Genomic DNA, 21,966 nt, shown 5'->3' on the forward strand with positions numbered 1-21,966 from the left:
GGAAATAATATGCATCTTTTCCAATGGAATGAACTAAATGAGTCATTATGGAGACACTCATTACTGGCTGTTTCACTTAATGGCTCCATGAAAAGATGTATCAAGGGCTACAAACTTTGTGACCAATAAGAGAGTGGAGAAATAATGAGGTAAACTGGTCCAATCTGTACGCAGATAAAATCCCAATAAGCCACAGTAGGGGGGCGGTGCTGGCAGCCTTACGGCCCTCGGTTCAGGTGCCAAGGGTTTTCTACAGCCTGATTGAAACCAGAAAGTGACAGAGAGGGAGGGAAAGAGAGACAAAGAGAAAGATAAAGAGAGACAGAGGGGCAGAGAAAAGAGAGAGAGGGAGAGAGAAAACGAGAGATTGAGAGAGGGAGAGACAGAGAGAAAGATAGATAGAGAGGCAGGGAGAGACAGAGAAAAGAGACAGAAAGAGGGAGAGAGAGAGTGAGATGGGCAAAGAGGAAGAAAGAGAAAAACAGAGGAAGAGAAAGAGGCAGAGAGGGACAGAGAACAGGAGACAGAGAGAGAAAGAGAACCTACCCGTAATAAGATTTTCTTCCTTATAGAAAGCACATTTCAATGTTCTTGTCACACACTTGTTTAGACATTATTGAGTGTTATGTTTCTGTAAAACATTTCAAAGGTTGATGGAAGTTGTACATTTCCCGAATTAGGAAATAGTACACTGTGCACTCTCTAATAACAGATGTAATAAATGTATTTTGACGCTCATTTAAGAATAGTGTTCCTTCTCTCCACACTATCACATACAGATGTAGGATGGGAAATCCTTAGACATAGATATCCATCCACATTCACACAGGTTCCAAGATCTATTATGCAAATGGAGGGATAGGATTAAATGCTGCACCTACCAAAGAGGATTTGATTCAAAAACATCCAAACCCATCCCAGTGAATCACACTGTCAATTCATCCCCAGCCATCTCAAAGGAAGACGAAACTACACAGACCTTCCTTCGTCTTCTCTAACTTCTGATTCTGTTAAAACCCATCCTGATATTTAACCTCGATCTGCCCTGCCACCAGTATAAGCCTATTACTTCTTATTTTGTTCCATTGACTAATGAGAATAACTGGCCCCATCCTCTTCATAATATCCTTTGATGGAGGAGTACAATAGTTATTATGGCTCCCTTGGGAAACTGAATGTGTCCAGTTCTCTTAACCTTTTCTCCTGGGTCATATTTTCTAACCTCTTTATCATTTTGGATGCTCCCCTCAGAACCCAAAGCCCAGATTCCAAATGAAGCCTGTCCAAGTCAAGTCAAACAAATAATTGCCTAGCTGGCTTTAAGTGTGAGCACCTCTTCACACAAACTGCCACCATCTGACTTTTCCTGGCAGATGGTTGTATCTGTCGGCTCTTTACAATATTCTCTGAACAGTTCACCTGGGGAGAGGGAATCAGTTTGCCTTTTCTCTGATGAATCCTCAGTCTTCCAAACAAGGATGTGCTTGCTGGAATTTTTTCACTAACTGGACCCTTACTTTGCTAGCATGCTTCTTGAAATAAAGCTCTTGTGCCGAGTACTAAACTTCTCCAAATTATGTGAAAGTAAATTCACCTGATGGGACTTTTTACTATTTTAACTTAAATTCTATTTTATATTAGAGCAGATATTGGTTTACAGTGTTGCATTAGCTTCAGGTGTACACCAAAGTGAGTAAGTTATACATATACACATCGCCACTCTTTTTTCAGATTCTTCTCTCATAGATTCTTCTCCCATATACTCCCATACATAGTATCAAGTCCCCTGTGCTGTACAGTAGCTTCTTCTTGGTTACCTAGTTTATCCATAATAATGTGTTAATCCAAAGCTCCTAATTTTTCTAAATTATATGAAAGCAAATTTGCCTGATGCACTGCTTGTTTTTCTATTAATTTGTATTGAAGTATAGTTGCTTTATAATGTGGTGTTAGTTTCTGCTGTACAGCAAAGTGAATCAGCCACATGTGTACGTATATTCCCTCTTCCTTGGATTTCCTCCCCATTTAGGTCACCACAGAGTACTGAGTAGAGTTCAAAGGAAACCATAATTCACAAAGACACATGCACCCCAGTATTCTCTGCAGCGCTATTTACCATAGCCAGGACGTGGAAGCAACCTGGATGAGAGCAAGTGATGCTTTCTGATTCTCAAAAACAATAAATAAATAAGTGCTCTCAATAGTATTGTCAATAGCTAGGGAAATGGGAAACAGGTTCAAATACAGAACATGGCAGGTTTCTTCCCAGATTCTACCTCTGATGGTCCCAGTTCCATATTCTAGGCAGGAATCCTGCTCAGTCTCCCCACCTAGAATGCCAATGAGTGTCCCCAGGACAAGGTCCTTTCATTGAATGTTTAACAAATTCCCTTCGAAGTCTTGGTGAAGATGGCAAATCCTCCATCATCAACCTTGTTATTTTATCATCTTTTCAATTTTATCATCTTTCAATAGTTGTGCTTGAATGTTAAAACAGAAGAGTCAAAATATACCTTACCTTCCTTTTCTGTAAAATAAAAGGTGAAATATCCTTTAAAACTACAGGGAATTAGAACAACAAGGAAAAGCTTAAGATCACCCAGCTGAGGCCCAGACAAATGGAAGCAAGGCAAGCGCATTCCCCACCCGGCTTTGAATCCATTCTCAGTTTCTGACCCACAGAAACTCTGAGCATAATAAAGTGGCTATTTTTAAGGACTGGGTTTTGGAATAAATAACTTGCTGTATGTGTGTGTCTGTTCAGTCTGACTCTTCGCAATCCCATGGACTGTAGCCCAACAGGCTCCTCTGCCCATGGAATTTTCCAAGCAAGAATGCTGGAGTGGGTTTCCATTTCCTTCTCCAGCAAAACTTCCTGCAGGGATTGAACCTGCATCTCCTGTATTGGGCAGGCAGATTCTTTATCACTGTGTCACCTGGGAAGCCCAGTCATAGATAAATGGAAAATTTACCTAACAGTTTTGAAGGGCGTCCATCTAGGGAAGATGATAAGACCCTGAAATCGGGATTTTGAGAGTGCTGGCAGGCTGGGACAACGTTGTCTAACGACACAGTACTAGCCAGAAGGGCAGGATAAGACCAATCTAAGTGTATAGCTACCTGACTCCCTGGTACACCTGCCAATCTATTCCAAAGATCTGAAAGGAAACCAAAACCCCAAGCATCTTGCAGGACCCCTAAATACTGTTTCTCGTGGCATTTTTTGTTCTTTTCAACCATCGATACTTCAGGATGATTTAAGCACATTTTTTCTAATGGCACATCCTTCCATGAGTTTAAATGTTAGCAATTTGTTATAGCATTTCTCATTCTTCAAAGACATGTGGATTCAGACTATCATCGATAAATCACCGTTATGGTGTTTTTGTAGCAGAAATGGCTTCTGTTGACACAATGTAATTAGCAAGCAAGCAAAGCACTAAGTTCACATGTAAATACAACAATACTGATTCCGCAGCTGCCAGACTCTGCCTCTGAAAACAGCCTATGTTGTGTTTCTACCTTGTTCCATGTCTTGTAGGACACGGCAAAGCTGGCAAATTGTAGGCTAAGGTAGTATCATTGGTTACTTTTCTTTCTTTTTTTTTAATTTATTTTTGACTGTGCTAGCTCACTGTTGCAGCATGGGCTTTCCTCTAGTTGCGGCAAGCAGGGGCCACTCTCTACTTGCCCCGCGTGAGCTTCTCTTTGCAGTGGCATCTCTTGCTGCAGAGCATGGGCTCTAGGGCATGCAGGCTTTAGTAGTTGTGGCTTCTGGCTCTAGAGCACAGGTGCAGTAGCTGTGGGCCTGTGGGCTTAGTTGCTCCTCGGCACGTGGGATCTTCCCAGACCAGGGATCAAATCCATGCCTCTTGCGTTGGCAGGCAGATTCTTTACCACTGAGCCACTAGGGAAGCCCCACCAGTCATCTTTCTGAGTCCCTTCCTCCTTCCTTCCTAGAGACGCTGCAAACACAGGTGATTGCCTCTCCTCAGCAGAGATTCTCAGAGAGGCTCCTGTTTCACTCTCTTGTCACATCAGATAACTCACCAGAATATTTCCTCTTTTCTTTCCTTTCTTTAAAGATGAAAACATGATTCAAACCAAGGCAAAGTGTACAAAGGACCCATCCGTCTCTCTGTCTGATTTGGGTGTAGTGAGGCTTTTGTTTCCTAAGCGATGGAATCCCTCTGCCCCTCTCCTTGTCTTTTTTCCCTTTTCAGATGTTTATGTTCAGCGCATCCGTGGAATTGAGCTAAATGCCAGGCAAGTTCCCTGCTGGGCAGTGAGGGTCCACCCGCCACCCAGCCCCTGGCCGCAGAGCTTCAAGCTATTTAATTTTGGAAATGACATTTCTTTACAGTTCTTCCAAGATAGCAATTTATGTCAATCATCTGAAAACTCCCTTTGCCAATCACAATGTCAATGGACTTGAATTTCCTATTGACTTTGGGGTGAGAGGGCTATCGCTTTGACTCTTCTGAGTAGTACTTTTCACTACCATACAGAAACGTTTCCCTCCCAGGGAATTTTCCTTGTGGTTGCAGACCTAATCTAACCTTCCTTTTATAGTGCCAGGAAATAGAAAAAGAGGAAAATTTTGTAGAGTGTTTTATTGCCAGGAAGCATGGCTCTAGTTGACTCTCTCTATCATGAACTCCTGTGATCTTATCCCCAAAAAAACTCAGTTATAATTCAGGGGGAGATGAAAGCCCTGGAGCACCCAGACTTAGCCATGGCAGTGCATTGCTGCATCCTAGGAGCTGATGTGAAAGTAACCTATAAAATCGTCTTGCATGCATGGGTTCTAAAAACCAGTGTTTGTACAAACTAAACAATGTCTCTGTTTATTAGGATTATTAATGTTAATCTTAATAATTAAGTAACTAATTGGGTAGGATTAGATTTAATTCATGTTTACCTTTATAAATGCATAAAGGAGGGTTTTATGTGTGTCATTCACAGAAATCAAACATTCTTATCCAAAGGACACAGGTAAGATGAACAATTTTACTATTGTTCAGTCACTAAGTCGTATTTGACTCTTTTCGACCCCATGGACACCATCTGTCCTCCACCATCTCCCAGAGTTTGCTCCGCTTCATGTCCATGGAGTCGGTGATGCTATCTAACCATCTCATCATCTGCTACCCTCTAGGTATAATAAAAAAAAAAATTCTTACAGTATTTCTTTTCCTCCACTTCCTTGAAATAGGTGAAAGACCTGAATATTTTTATTTTACTAAAAGTTCAAGATTCGATTTTGAAAAGGTGAGAAAAGCTATTGTCATGCAGATAGAGGTGATGGTCTAGGATAAGTGGAAGTGAGATTCAGGTGAGAAGGAAAATGATAGGATTCTGTTTAAAAAACTCACATTTTGCTTCCTAACAAAAAGGATGTATGTCTTAGACGTAATGTGTGTGTGTGTGAACATGCATGCATGCTCAGTCGCTTAGTCATGATTGACTCTTTGTGACTCTGTGGACCGTAGTCTCCTCTACGGTCCACATCAGCTCCTCTGTCCATGGGATTTCCCAGGCAAGAATACTGGAGTGGGTTGCCATGCCCTCTTCCAGGGGATCTTCCTAACTCAGGGATGGAACCTTTGTCTCTTGAGTCTCCTGCATTGGCAGGCCGATTCTTTACCGCTAGCACCACCAAAGCTTAAATTCATGTAAGTCTTGTGTAAGATTCTTTGGAGTTGATTGGCACCTGATAACACCAAGTAATGAAACCCTGGGATATTTGGAGAATAATAATGCACTTAGAGCAAACTGAGACAATAAATCTGAGAAACCTGTTTTTGGAAGATGGTCACTTCATCCCTGTAGAATGACTCTGATTTATTTAGGAACTCCTGATGCCAGTTTGGTGAATCTGAATTTGAATCTGATAGTTCACTACTGGCTGTCCTTTACGGCATCAGAAAGCAGAAGTTTTATAGCTTTAGTCTACTACCCAGAATGTTGTGGGGACCTTCAATAGCCAGGAAGGGATATAACCTATTTGCAAGTGGGGTGTGGGCATTTTCTGGGCATCATGGTTCTTTTGTAAAAGTGATTTGGGCAAGGAAAATCCCAGGCAAATTCTGTTTCACATTCCCTTGGCGTCCACAGAAGCCATCAATTTAAGCTTCCTTCTGTCTGGATTTCCCCAGCCAACAATTTGCTGCTTGATTATTGTTTTCTATTGCTAAAGTGACCCTTAACTATGGTTGCTGGAAAATTCCCTGGTCCCCTCAAAGCAATGGAGAAATCCTAGACCAGTGGGTTGGTTTTTTTTTCTTTTTCCTATTAGTCTTGTGCCCTGTGCAAATACTTAGGTAGCTACACTTCCTCTCAGCTGAGTGCCTGAATAGGCACTCTTCAAAACACTGATGATGTGCGTGACATCAAAGGCCTGATGTGGCTGTAAAGACAAGAGACTTCGAGAAGGACATACTTGTCCCACTACTGGCTGTCCTTTAAGGCATAAGAAAGCAGGAATTTTATAGCTTTAGTCCACCACCCAGAATGTTGTGGAGTCCTTCAATAGCCAGGAAGGGATGTAACCTCTTTGCATGTGTATTAGTTTGGGTCTGGTGGTTTAGTCGCCAAGTCATGTCCGATTCTTGCTACCCTATAGACTTTAGCCTGCCAGGTTTCTCTGTCCATAAGATTCTCTAGGCAAGAATACTGGAGTAGGTTGCCATTTCCTTCTCCAAGTTTGGGTCTAGTCCCTGAAAAACTAAACACATTTTGTCATAGAATCAGCACCTCCAAGTTGAAGCTAAGCAGGAAAACTTTGACTCCTGTAGCAAGAAGGAAAAAGAGATTCTGAGAAGGGACCACAAGGTTTGCTCATTTTTACTCCTGGGCTTTGGTGACTTTGACCTGTTCTCTTCTTTGAGTTTCCTGGGCTTCTTAGCAAGCCATGGAGGAATATCACAAGTGCTTCCCCTCGCAAATCTGGGATTCTGCTTCAGTGAAGGACAGGGGGGAAGCTGCTTTGGGGCTGTCATTGTTTTAACTTCTCAAGGTGAGAATTCAGACACAGCCTTTAAATATGTTACAGCCTATGGAAGAACACACTTTGGCCACCTGATGCGAAGAGCTGACTCATTTGAAAAGGCTCTGATGCTGGGAAAGATTGACGGCCCGGGGAGAAGGGGACGACAGAGGATGAGATAGTTGGATGGCGTCACCGATTCAATGGACATGAGTTTGGGTAAACTCCAGGAGTTGGCGATGGACAGGGATTGCATGCCGCAGTCCATGGGGTCACAAAACGTCAGACACGACTGAACTGAACTGATGGAAGAACTTATTCATTCATGGACATCTTCATTCATTCAACATCTGCTGAATGTCTTTCATACTCCAGGAATCAGTCAGTCTCTAGGAAGTAGGAAGTGGACAGACCGTGACTCTCTGCTCTCAGAAGCACCTGATAGCCCCAAGGGGACAGATGGGCGAGCTCACAATCCAATATGATGTGATGATGTGATGGTGCTTATAAATGAGGTGTGAACCAACCACTACGACGGGGCCCCCCAGTAAGCCACCCCCCAGGGGAATCAGGTCATGGAGTGTGATAGTCAAGCTGGAGGTTTCTCATCTAGAGAAATCACTTTAGTAGAAAAAAGAAAAGGCATTAAAAATCGGTTTTTCTTTTGGTTGATAAATACATGGACATACAACCGGGGTTAATACACATTATTAACCCACTACAGAACCATAAGTTGTAAGTGAAAAATGTCACAGACAAGATCTTTCCTGTTATCTAAATTTCATATTTCCTAGAGAACTATATAATCTGGATATTTAAAAGGCTTATTTAACTTTGCCAACCAAAGATTTTTACTGTTTAAGAGTGTTGGTCATTCATAAACAAGGGTCACTTATGCACAGTAGATCCCTTTTTATTCAAAATCCAAATTGAGGAGCTCAAAACAGTCATTTAAATCATGTTTTAAGGACTTCCCTGGCTGTCCAGTGGCTAAGACTTTACCTTCCCGTGCAGCGGGTGTGGGTTCAACCCCTGGTCAGGGAACTAAGATCCCCAGTACCTCACAGGCAAAAAACTAAAAACGTAAAACAGAAGGACTATTGTAATAAATTCAATAAAGACTTTAAAAACACGTGTTCTACAATTTCTTTAATAGAAAACCCTTACTAGCTCAAGTCAAGGATTTATTATTAAAATTAAGATCCTCATCGTCTGTCAGAGGATCAGGACAATACCACATTAACATCTAAAACCATGAAATTTTGAAAGACCTTAAACATTAAACCAAGGTTAAGTTTAGTAGATTATTATTGCCAAACATATTTGACTAAATGTTAATTCCCTGAAAACTTACTACTTTAGTATTTGACAAACAGTAAGCAAACAAAATTATTAAGCAAAGCGTCCCTCCCCACATTGGTTTCAGCCATCTCTCCCCATCTTAGATAGGAGACTCCATCGCTGTAGTTTTTCAGGTTAAAAATGCACACACTTAGTTGTTGCCTAAGGTTAAGAGGGATAGGAGAACTGAGAACGAAAGCTAAAGAGGATAGATCTTTTGTTGTGGTGAAAATTTCCCAAACTGATTTTAATGATGGTTGTACAATTCTGTGAATATCGAAATACCTATGTTGCTTAGTTTCTGCTTTTATTGTCTGCCTTCTTCTGAATGTGAGCTTCATGGGAGTGGGTCTTAAAACTTTGTCCCATTCACTGTTAATCCCAGAGAGCATAGAATATATAGAATACGTACTAGACCCTCAGAAACAGATGTTAGATACACTCTCGTGCAGGCTCAGTCATTTCGTGTCTGACTCTTTGTGACCCCATGGACTATAGCCCATCAGGTTCTTCCGTCCATGAGATTTTCCAGGCAAGAATACTGGAGTGGGTTGCCGTTTCCTCCTCCAGGGGATCTTTCTGAACCAAGGATCGAACCTACGTCTTCTGCACTGGCAGGCAGGTTCTTTACCACTGCACCAGCTGAGAAGCCCTGACTCTCGTGACCACACTACTACAAACACTGGAAAGCATTGATTGGAAGCAGAGCATCCAACAAGTGCCCAAGCTACGTGTCCGTGGCAGAGGGGCAGTATTTGGAGTTTTCCTGAACAACACAAATATTTTAGATTGAATAATTATATTCATTGGAAAGAATCGTTTTAAGAGATTCCTTAGATAACTGAGAGTTTACTGCATTGTTAAATGTTTTAATGAAGTGTGCTCTCATAGAAACTGTTTCATCTAAACATACTGGAGTCTCGTCTTAATTTTAACTTTGCTAACTAAGTTATGGAAAGGAAAGGCAGAAGGGATTTCAGTGAAGACCAGACGCAGGTCCTGCTTCGTATACAACATCCATTTGATTCTTCTGACACATTTTAATGACTTTGTAGATAACCAGCCAGATCATCCTGATTATATCATCCAGTGTTAATAATTATCTTTCTGAATTTATAGTCCGTTTTTCTAAGGAATCCAACTATCAGAGAAGCATCTGTTTGTCCCTCATCTATGATTTCTTTCTTGCTTTTAATTTCACTACTGAAACCAAAATGCCATTTACACTAGTTAATTCAAAATACAAAATTCCACATTGCTCATGCAATTGAATATTGGATTCTTACCTGATGTAATGCTACAAAGTTATTTATAGAAGCTCCAGTGTCCAAAAGATATAAAAAGATTTACTCCCAGGTGGCTGCCTCTGGGGGAAAAAAAAAAAACTAAAGTAGCTGGTAAAGTTTGGGTAAGGATCACAAGGTCAAATACAAATATATATTTACCACCTAACATATCCCACATAGGATATTAAGCTCAGGATTTTTTTTCTTAAAAATACGAATTTCTCAGTAATCCCAAAACTCAAATCACTTGAATAACATTTATTTACTTTACAGCAAATATTTGCACTAGCCCCCATTTTGTTCAAAGCAGGAGTAGATTTCTCCCTATTCCTCTACAAGGGTACTTTAAAAATACATATGTAAAATTATCATACAAAAGAGAAGCTACATTACACTATATCTAATGGCTATTAACCAAATGGGTCATTATAAATTGGAAATAATCAGGAATTGGGATGCAAAAATACTTTGCCAAGTAGCAAGGATTTTTAAAAAACAGGCAGTCAAGTAGAAACTAAGACACAGAGAACAAATGTATTGACAGCAAGGGAGAGGAAAGAATTGGGAGATTGGGGTTGACAGATATACAAGTGATACTGTATATAAAATAGATAACTAATAAGAACACACTGTAGCGCACAGGGAATGCTACTCAGTGCTCTGTCATGACCTAAATGGGAAGAAAGTCAAAAAAAAGGGGATATATATATATATATATATATATATATATATATTTATATATGTAAACCTGTGGCTGATTCACTTTGCTGCACAGCAGAAATTGACACCACATTGTAAAACAACTCTACTCCAGTAAAAATTAATTTAGAAATAAACAAACAAATAAATAAAAAGCGGGTGACCAAAACCACTTTCATGGCTTAGCAATAATATAAAATTGACAATTTCAAATAAAATGGTATGTGAAAAACAAGTCGCGTTTGGTTCCCTCCTCCCTCTCCAGGGCTGTCATGGGAAAGAAAAGGCATTTATCTGGGCTTTGGGGAGTGGGAGTCTGGCCCGAGGTCCAGGCGTGCCTGCAGACAAGAATAGTGTTCAGAGGTTGGTTACAGCACCTCCTTTATCTCCAGGGCATAAACCCCTCACAATCCACCCCCCTCCGCGATGGCTGTGGTTCTTCTGGAAAGAGGTGGAAAAGAAACTTGAGGAAGGAGGAAGCATAAAACAGAGCTGAGTATTAATCCGCGTCAAAGTACTTAGAGTAATCAATATTTCAAAAATTAATGCAAAATAATGTGAGAATTCAAGGTCCTTTGAGGATTTTCTCGCAGTCAGCTTACTCTGTCATTTAAGCAAGATTCAAACGAGAGCTTGGGACACTCCAATGCAAAGCAGTGGGTCTCTGTAAATTCCAGGGCTGGGAGAGAGAGAATCCAGAGAACCACTCGTCTTCCTCCTCAACTTTACCAAAACCACGTGTTCTACGTGGCTAAAACGGAAGTGTATTCTAGATTTTAAGCTTTTGCAAGGAAGTATCTCTTTAAAATATTAAGAATCATTTCCCGTCTAATGCATGTTTGTGCTTCAGATTGAATTTGGCTCTTACTTTAATTTGAAGGTCTATGTTAAGTCACCCCAAAGCATTTTTCCTTTACATTTAATAATATTTTACAACAAAACCATGTCTCTTTCCCTTGAAGCCCAGAATCTTCTAAAGTCTCAGGAAGGACTTCAGTTGACATCTTTCTGGCAACAGTGGAAAGAGTCCTTCAACTGTTTTCTACGAGGTTTACACCCACATTTCACATTTTAAAATGAAGGCAGGGACTTCCCTGGCGGTCTCGAGTGGTGAAGACTTTACCTTTCAATGCAGGAGATGCAGGTTGGATCCTTTGTCGGGGAGCTACATCCCACATGCCTCATGGCCAAAAAAAAAAACAAAACATGAAACAGAAGCAGTATTGTAACAAATTCAATAAAGACTTAAAAAAAAAATGGTCCACATCAAAAAAAAAATCTTAAAAACAAAAAAAATGAAGACATTTTTAACCCTGTATCTGATTTTCTTTTCCATCCTGGGCACGTTAAGGAGGAATGAGTCTTTTGTCTCAGGGGTCCTGCAAGGAGGATAGTGACAGGCTGGCAGCTCTCACTACACATGGCCTGTGACTTTCTGAGTCAATTCCCGGCCTCTAAACCCAGGACTGCTCCGGCACCTAAGCTGCCTGCTCTTCTGCAGACCGTGCACTCTGTCCAGTGAGTTGCCTTAGAGTTGCCTTATGGTCCAAACACGACGACTCCTCTCTTGCACCTCAGGAAATCCTTTCATGTGTCTCGTTCATTTTTCATTTCCATTGTACATGTTTTTCCCTGATTTCTCTGCCATGCCTGCAATGAAGTGGAAAGAGTTAAACTATAACAATAAAAAACAAAATTGGAAAAAGAATTACTTCCTCCTTCAACTCATAGAAATTGAACATCAAAATAGCCAGGATTTCAGAAGGAAAAGAATTTAATCTCATAAAATGCCTTGGTGTCAGGGATGTGTGGTGGGGAGAGGAAGGGCGGAGACTCAGCCACCTTCTGATGTCAAGGTCATAGTTATTCCAAATTCTACAGCTGCAGGTATGCTCTGCTCACCTGGATAGCTCGCCTCTTCAATCATCACAAGCAGACAATCTCCCTCTTTAACTATAATCATGACTTTTGCCATAAACTCTATTTTGTCCCCAATTAATGGTGCTTCACCAACATTTGGAAATTATTCGATCTGTTTCTGTTCTTTTATTTTTAATATTTCTAGGATTTTGCTTCATATGAGCAGGATATAGTAACTTTAAAAAAACCCACTGAGCTGGTGTCAATCTTGAAATACATGTGTTTAATCTATTAACATTTATTGCAACTACCAATACATTTGGAATTTGTTTTACTGCAATTCATTTTCATTGCCCCTCCTTTTTCTTTCTATTTTTGTGATTTCTGTGTGTTTGACACAAAGTTTTCAGTATTCTTTTCATTCATTTGTCCCAGAAAATTGACTATAAATGTTTTCTAAGCAAGATCTATGGGCTTCCCTAGTAGTTCAGGCGGTATAGCATCTTCCTGCAATGCAGGAGACCCAAGTTAGATACCTGGGTTCAGAAGACCCCCTGGAGAAGGAAATGGAAACCCACTCCAGTATTCTTGCCTGGAGAATTCCATGGACAGAGGAGCCTGGCAGGCTACAGTCCACTGGGTCACAAAGATTCTGACACGACTGAGCAACTAACACATACACAAGCAAGATCTATGGTGACTTCCAAGATCTATGGAAGACTCTCATCTTCTGAAAAACAAGGGTCCCAGCTCACACTGTCTCCTGATTAGGCCCCCTCCTCCCCCTCAAACCCCCTCGGCCACCGCCGTCTCTCTCAGTCTCTCTCACTGTATGTCTCCCATCATTCCCTCTGTCCTACTATTGCAGTTTAATACACTTTTGCTGCTAGTCTCTCAGTCGTGTCCCACTGTTCGAGACCCCATGGACTGTAGCCCACCAGGCTTCTCTGTCCATGGGATTCTCCAGGCAAGAACACTGGAGTGGGTTGCCATTTCTTCCTCCAGGGGATCTTCCTGACCCAGGGATTGAACCTGTGTCTCCTGCATTGCAGGCAAATTCTTTACCATCTGAGCCAGCAGAGAAGCCCTTCATCACTTATAAGTTCCATCTTGAAAAACAAAAGAAAAAATGATTTGTTTTTACAACTGCACTGTCAGTTTTACTGTTATTTTTCGGTCCTACTCCTCTCCACGTTTATTTTTCTTCTTTGTAAAGTACATCATAAGGAATTATTTCAATAAGTTCTGCAAATAGTTAACTCTATCTTTGCACTTCTGAATTAAAAAAAAAAATCTCCTTAATGAATAATAAGTTTCTGAATTCTACTGGGTGTAGAATTCAAGTTCAATGGAACCCAAGGTATTGGTCCATTGTCTACCAGCGTTATCGTCAATGAGGAGTCTGGTGTCCAAGACTTTAACCTGTAAACTGTTTTTTTGTTGGTGCTGATTTGATTTCTTTTTTTTTTAATTAACGCTTTATATAATATACCATGCTTTTGAAATGTGAGGTTTTTTTACAGTCCAGTACATGAACAACCTTGGTGAGCATTCTGTGTGCACTTGAAAAGACTGTGTATTCTATAGTTGTTGAGTCTTTTATTCTGTAAATGTCGGTTAGGTCAAGATGGTGCCATTCACATCTTCTATAACTTTACTGACTTATGCTCTAGAAACAACTGATTTTTCTAGTTGTTCTGTCATTTACTGATGAAGTAGTAATGAATTTTCCATTGCAACTTCGATTATCTATTTCTCCTTTTAGTTCTGAGAGTTTTTGTTTTGAACCTCTCTTACGGGTTGCATCATAATTATTATGTATACATTACAAGCAGACCTCAGAGATTTTACAAGCTCCATTTCAGACCACTATAATAAAACGAATATCTCGATAAAGTAAGTCACAGAAAGTTTTTGGTTTCCCAGTGCATGGAAGAGCTAGGTTTACATTGTTCTGTAGTCTGTTAAGTGTACAAAAGCACTGTGTCTTTTAAAGAATGTACATGCCTCGATTAAAAATGCTTTATTACTAAAAAGCACTATCACCTGAGCCTCCAGTGAGTCCTAAATTTTTTTGCAAAAGTAACACCAAAGATCAGTGCTCACAGAGACTTCCCTGGCGTTTCAGTGGTTATGACTGCCTTCCAGTGCAGGGGGTACAGATTTGATACCTGGTCAGAGAACTAGAGTTCACATGTCTTAGAGCCAAAAACCAAAACATAAAACAGAAGCAGCAAGGTAGCAAATTCATTAATGACTTGAAAAAACAGATCAGTGATCACAGTTCACCATGTATATAAGGAAATATAAGTGTAATACAATATGTAATATAAATATAACAATGTAAATATAATATAAATATAATAATGTAAATATACTATTGATATAACAACTATAAAAATAATAATAATGTTTGAAACATTGAGAGAATTACCAAAATGTGACACAGAGGTACGAAGTGAGAAAATGTTGTTATTGTTGTTCAGTCACTCAGGTGTGTCCAACTCTTTGCGACCCCATGGACTGTAGCCCACCAGGCTTCCTATCCATGGATTCTCCAGGCAAGAATACCGGATGAGTTGCCATTTCCTTCTCCAGGGGATCCAATTTCTGACAATTTAACTAACCTCCCAGAATCAGTTTAACCAGAGACTTGCTGTAAGGATTAAAGGAGATGGTGTTTATGACGTGCCCAGGCTAAGAGCTTGCTAAATGAGTATCGCTCCTGCAGAGCCTGCTGATAACAATACTGTTGCAGCTACTACAGAAGCGAAAGGATCCATGGACCAGGACCCAGAAGCTGGGAAGTGCAGAATGACAATGGGTTTTTTTACAGCTTGTCACAAGTCAGCAGCATTTGGTGTCTACCGTGCTGGGTAGAGAGCTAAATTATGAAACTTGGCTGGGAACCAGAAGGTGAGGCTGGAGGTGGAGCAGGAGCTCAGGGCAGATCTGAGCAAGGGGAGCATCAGCTGGGCTGCGGTGAGCAGTGGCAGCAGACTTCCTTAGATAGAGCAGCATCACTGCTGCCAGGTGATAGCTCTGTGACCTCCTGCTCCCCTGGAGTTTGTACCAGTGCACGAGTTCCAGGCCTTGAATCTGCCTGGTAGTCAGTGGAGCTCAGGCCCTGCCCCTTCACCACTTCGGCCGAACGCAGAGAGTGCTTGCATGCATGCTAAATCACGTCAGTTGTGTCCATGTCTTTGCAACCCTATGGACTGTAACTCGCCAAGCTCCTCTGTCCATGGGATTCTCTAGGCAGGAATACTGGAGTGTGTTGCTATGCCCTCCTTCAAGGGATCTTCCCTACCCAGGGATCAAACTTGCATTTCTTATGTCTCCTGCATTGACAGGTGGGTTCTTTACCACGAGTGCCACCTGGGAACTCACAAATGCAGAGAGATGGACCTTTATTAGAGGTGAGACTCCAGTGATAGAGACGAACAGGACTGGAGATGTTTCCCACCCAGGTACAAAGACCATACAAATACACAGGGGTGGTGGTTACACACCACACATTAAAGGTGGGTAAGTGATTCTAGGTCTTTCCATAGCTCCCATGTTGAGAGTCTCTCCGGTTCCCCGTGGCTGTTGGGTGTCTCTATAACCTTCCCCAAGCACAGACCTGCAGTCCATAACATTGTGGGCAAACAGGAGACAGGCAGCAGAAGAGCTCTGTAAACCCGCTCACCTCTGGTCTTACCATCTGCCCTCCATAGAGCTGATCTGTCCAAGGTCACCATGAGCTCATCTTTCGAAACTTCCCATGACAAGTCTTTTCATAAAAGCTTGAATTTCTAACTTTAATAGGCTGATGATAATAAAAGCAATTGTTCAGAAGCCAGAAAAACTAAATAAGTCAAGAGGATGATAAAGATTTAAACATAAGTCATATTTAGATATTTTTAACCAAGTAATATGCTAGAAAAATATTTCTTATTATTCTTTAATTAGGCAAAGATGCATAAAGGCCATAAAACACTGTATCTCTATCGCAGTCTGCTTTGACTTAGGTAAACAAAAAGCTCTTCTTTGCCAAGTTCCCCAACTCAAGAAGTAGAAGTGTCATGTCAATGAAGTTAACAGTTAAGAACAAAGTATTTTAACTTCAAATTGTTATTCAGGAAAGAATTTTGAGGACTCCTTTAAAAAAAATTGGCAGTTGTCATTTAATATATGATGTGATCTAAAAGCGTATTATTTTTTAATGTTACCTAGGAGATTTCATCAGCTTCCTGACATTCTTAATCTTTGGTATAATTGTCTAAATTGATAGAACATCTTTTATTAAACGGATCAAGTCACACCCTGCCCTTTCATAAGTCAAGTAAACAGGTGTGATTATTCAGGGCTCGGAGTTCTTACTTCCTTTGTCTCGCTTTTTTCTTTCCCCCCTCCAACCCTCTTAAAACTCTCTGATAATGATAAAAGTGACATTGTCTTAAATGATAAGAAGCACCAAAATTATTTTCTCCCTGACCTTTATCGCTTGCTGAACAAGTAGCTTCTGTTAGCAAAAGAGTTCAAGCTTTTTCTTACAAAGGATTCCTGGCATCGTGCCGCAAGAAAAACATTTATTGTTTCTGATAAGGAAAGTTATTAAGCCCTCATCTTTTCTCAGAAAACCATTTAAGCAAAATAAAATTGAAGAGTATTTTAGGAACTACAGAAGAAGCAATTGAAGGGAAGGGCTTCCCTGGTGGCTCAGATGGTAAAGAATCTGCCTGCAAGGCAGGAGACTCTGCAAGGCAGGTTCAAACCCTGAGTCAGGAAGATCCCCTGGAGAAGGAAATGGCAACCCACTCCAGTGTTCTTGCCTGGAGAATCCCATGGACAGAGGAGCCTGGCAGGCTACAGTCCAGAGTGTTGCAAAGACTCAGACATGACCAGAGACTAACACACACAGGGGCAAAAAAAAAAATTCATAGGTTACATTTTCTGCAGATTCTCATGGAGTTTTAGAACTTGGACTGTGTTTCTTGAATCGCATAAAATACATATCCAGGATAATTGTTGGCATCATTTTGATACCCTGTGGCACATTTAAATCACTAAACTTGAAAGTAGAAAAAGTAAGTTTTGTAAAAAGAAGTTGGGGAGAGCAAATAACAGGAAAAAAATCACATGAAATTCACATAATGGGCTGATTACGCTTGAACCTCTGCAATTGGCTATTTCTTGGATTGAGGGGTTCAGAACCAATTTTCATCTCCTTTTAAACCTAAATGTGTGTGTGTTTGCATCAAAAGTGTTGCCACCATTTGTTAAAAAGGCAGTGCATGTGCAAAGTTTCATCACTTGGTAGTTAGCTGCCTTTACTGTTTTTTTTTTTTTTTTTCTGGGGCTTTGAAACAAACCAGTATGATCTATGTATCCTGTAGGCTGCAGAGTCCATGAGAACGGAAAGACACTTTTGTCATTAATTCTTAAAAAACTATGGACTAAATGGCTGCCAAGTCAAAGTTATAACAAAATCCCTTCCTTTTGTTCCCAAAAAGTGTGGGTTGCTTTTACACTGTGCTCCATTCAACTGTAGGTATAGCATATAGTCAGAGAAAAGACACCTAGTATATTAAAGCCACATAAAAGGAAGCATGCATTTACAAATAATAAGATTCATTAAGGAAAATAATAGAAGTGGCAGTAATACTCATTAAGTCGAGAATTCATAACTTGAGATTTCTCATTCACAATGAGCTTCATGGTATGCCACAGTCTTTAATAGTCTAGCTGCTTTTTGTAATCCTTTCCTTAAAAGGCTTTGCATGTTAGAATATGCAAAATACACATAAAAGACCGGCTTCTCTGACCATCTCTTTGTGTTTGGGTATAGATTTCTGTATGGCATAATATTTCCACTTGTGCTGGCTTCCTGGCATGAGAATGTTTATTGCGCTCATTAGCTAAGAGGGTATCGGCAGTGGTCCAATGCACACAGATCTGCCTTCTGATTTCAGCCATTAAATTGCAATGGGGATTCACGGGCTTTAACATCGTGGGTGTGAGAATAATAAAGCGGAGCTCCATCTTTAGCCCAGTTACCATGGATGCAGTTAAAGGTCAGAGTGCCAGCTGCTAACTAGTTGCCTTTTGAGCTATGTCTCCCCACCTGCTCTGGGTTTTCAAGCACTCTGTCCCTCTAGGTCTGTCCCGGAATACCTTCACCCACTTTAGTGACACACTCACCTCTCCCCTCTAAGACAGAGGACTCCCCCTTTCAAGACAATGGTTGCCATAGGTCTCGTCTTCTATTTATGTTTTATAGATGGGTACAGAATCGGAAGAAAGAGGCTATAATAAAAATACACACTGCTGTTGCTTCAGCATCCTCAATTCTCCGCTCATTTTCTGCACATCACTCTACATGCCTAACGAAAAAAAAAAGAAGTATAGTAAATTCCCATCTCTGTTAAAACTGGTAATGGGTTCAGGCGCTGATGCATTCACAACATGAAACATCAACTTCTTCATTCGGCCCAAAGTCCTAGGAGTTAATTCCCTGTACTGCATGAAGTGTCAAGGTAATTACAGAAGACCAGCCCTATTTCTCCGTGCGCCGCCTGGCTTCCCGAGCCCCTCTGTTTACAGATGCACCAACGCAGAACCACAGTGCTTTCATTCAGCTGAGCTTCTTAATCGAAAAGGTTTGGACAATGTTGGATTTTCAAAAAGAAGAACTGTGTCTGTGGCGGGGGGTAAGGGGTGCAGAATTAAAAGTAGCCAAGCAAAATCAAGTGCATGGTAAGAAAGCTGAAAGCGCTATAAAATATCCCCTGATGTCAACACCTCATTTCAATAGATTTTAAAACTCCTGTTCATTTCCAAAAGACGGTACTATGAGCCTTTCCCCAAGTAACCTAACTGGGGATCTAACCTAACACGATCACATTTTGAGATATTCGGGGAACATGTAGCTAAAAAAAAAAAAATTCCTTGGGGAAAGTTTATTGTTTTTCTTTCTGTGTAGATATAACTCCTAACTATGTGTAGCTATATAAGCCAGAATACAAAGAAACTTAGAAAAAAAAATGTTGTGCCCCTCTGTTTTAAACATACATTTATATAACTTGTCATTTCATAAAAATAAATTAAGTATTATATGAGCCAAATGTTTCAATTCCACACAAGAGTGGTTTCTGGGACTCTTGGCAGAATGCCACTATATTCATTTTTATTTCAAACACAATGTGAAGTCTTTAATTTTAATATACTTTGTAACTATAATGGTTATAAGGCATATACTGTATTAATTCATCCTCATCCTTTTCTGGTCCTGGGCAGATTCCACTGAGGAACAGAAAGATGCCCTGATTTCATGTGTCTTACATACTTGAAAATATTGCTGAAGAGTCGAGCAGAATGTAGACCGGAGAGCACAAGAATCTGAAGCTGAGCCTTCAGGGCTCTGTGCCCTAAATGCTGACACTAGCTTTGACATCTTGTCCTTCCGCATCCCTGGTCCCCAAGTTTAATGGCCAGGTGGAAAGGTGAGGGGCACCCCCTGGGGCTCTTCCCCAGCTCCTGAGTCCCGACGCATCTCCCCAGGGAGCCGTCTCTCAGCCTGTCCTCAGTCTGGAACTGGGCATCAGTTGGTTAGCTGATGGGAGCCTGTGTGTGGCAGCCTGTGTGATGGCAGTGTGTCCAAGGGCCCCTTTCTTCTCTGGAATGCCACCAGCCAGCAGTCAGAGAAACAGCAGAGAGAGAACACTAGGATAGCCCAGTCCCAGCTCTGCCAGGAAAAGGAAAGACCGATCCCAGGAAGAGGGAACAGAGTGGCAAGGATGGATACATATGTAACTCTACTAATCCCCAGTGACAGTCCTGGGGTTTCAGAACGACCTTCGTAGCACAGTGGAATTTCTTCATTAAAGAGCTGCTGAAGGGGGCGGAAGGGAGAAGTCATCTCCCTAAGCCGTGTGGCAGTATCTTGGGGACACCAAGCTAACACATTTCCAGCGATCACGAAGACTTCAGCTCCACTCTTCCTCTGCCACACTTCTAATCAGAGAATTTCTTCCTGTGCCTTGTTTACTGTTGATATTTTCAGGCTGATTGGAGAGGAATGACATTTTGACAATTTACTATAGCAGTAAGCACTGTGCAAACAAAAGGTGCTGATGAAAACGGGAACCCATTATTATGTAAATGACAGCTGAGTAACACAGACTCCATCTCCCAGTCACCATCATTGAGACCAGTTTTACTCAATGATAATAATTTTCATGATTGCAGACTTCAGAGTGATCAGAAATATGCTTTCGCTGTTGCATTTATCTACCGCTGGTACTTGACCCTTAATTAAATTCTGAAACTTTTTTATATAATAAAGTAAAATACAGCTGACACTTCTGCTCAAACAAAGAGGCTCCAACACAGAGCTACCAAATAAGATAAAGGTATTCCAGACTTACCTCGCCGTATTTATAGTAAACATGGATGGTACAGTGTATTTTGAAAGCTAGCTTAAAGTTTAAAATGCAGATGTGTGCTATCAAGCGATTTCAATTCTGTGCTTCAGAGCTGCTCCTCTTAAATGGTGCTAAATATCTTGGACACGTCATAATAAAAAAAAAAAATCTGTTTAAAAGACATGTAAATGTGCTCTGAAAATAAGTTCTGTGGATTCTTTAAATCTTCCATCTTAATATCTAGACTATTCAAATCGAGTCTTCAAAACTATGCCATTTATTAAGATACACACAGCATGGTAAGCTGGCGTTGAGTTTTGTAAGGGAATATTTTCTTCATAAATTCATTCTTGTCTTAAAAGGAGAAAAGCCGAGGCAAATCTGAAGACAGCATTTTGGCTTTAATGAAAAATTGATTGGCTAAAACAGATGTCAAAGTGAAAATACAAAGAAGTCAGGCATTATGCGTGTATCAGCTTTTCTTTTTAAGCGTTCCTGATGGAAGAATACACTTTGGCTAATGTGTTCTCATTCTCTTGAAATCTTTCTAGTGCTTCAGAGTGTTTATTTACCTTGAAGTTTTCAGAGTCTCAGGATAGGTAAAAAGGTCTTCATTGAATATGTTAATAAGGAAAAGTCAGCTTGAAGGGGCAATTGAATGAGCCCATTTTTTAATTTTTTTTTTTTATATAACCCTTTGTAACCAGGCAGCTCATGGAACCAATGAGCTCCGAAGGTAATTACTTAAGTGGGTTTCATGAAGAGTAGAGAGATGATTGGGCCACATTAAATAACAATTGTGTCCTTAATGATGTGTTGGGCTATAATGCAAACATCCCTCCACCATCACTCGCAGGATCTCCACTGTACCTTTCTAACGACCCCCAGGCCCTCCATCTCCCTGCCTCAACTGGGGGCTTTCAGAGACTGTATAAACACTAAGTGAGCTGGTATATTTTTTTAGACTGCAGGGCCTGCAGCTGCGTGGTCATTGATAAATTGGCTATGAATTGCTGAAATACTTCATATGAATATAAACATTGTTGTAGCTTTGTAACTGAAAAAACATGGAAGAAAGAAATGTGCTTGACTTGAGAGAGAAGACTACAGTTCAGAATGCAGCCTTCTAGAGATTTCCTTCTTGGTGCAGTGTAAAGGTCTCGTTTACAGGGAAACCAGCATAAAAAGTCCAAAAAGTATGGGGATGTAGTGGAAATTTTCTTTATTAAAAAGGGATGTTTTAAAGAAAGTAATTCAAGTGTGGTTTTGAGTTTAGGTATCAGTGGTTAAAAAAAAAAAAAAAAACACCTGCCAATACAGGAGACTTAGGTTAAATCCCAGGGTCAGGAAGATTCCCTGGAGAAGGAAATCACAACCCACTCCA

General features: G+C 40.6%; 1 long non-coding RNA gene across 1 annotated transcript in view; it reads left to right on the plus strand.

The window, feature by feature from the left end:
* The window catches only part of LOC139185720 (uncharacterized), a 72,373-nt gene that overhangs the window by 42,347 nt on the left and 8,060 nt on the right, over positions 1-21,966 (plus strand). The window lies entirely within an intron of this gene.

Source organism: Bos indicus, chromosome 11 (genome assembly GCF_029378745.1).
Source record: "Bos indicus isolate NIAB-ARS_2022 breed Sahiwal x Tharparkar chromosome 11, NIAB-ARS_B.indTharparkar_mat_pri_1.0, whole genome shotgun sequence".
Lineage (NCBI taxonomy): Eukaryota > Metazoa > Chordata > Mammalia > Artiodactyla > Bovidae > Bos > Bos indicus.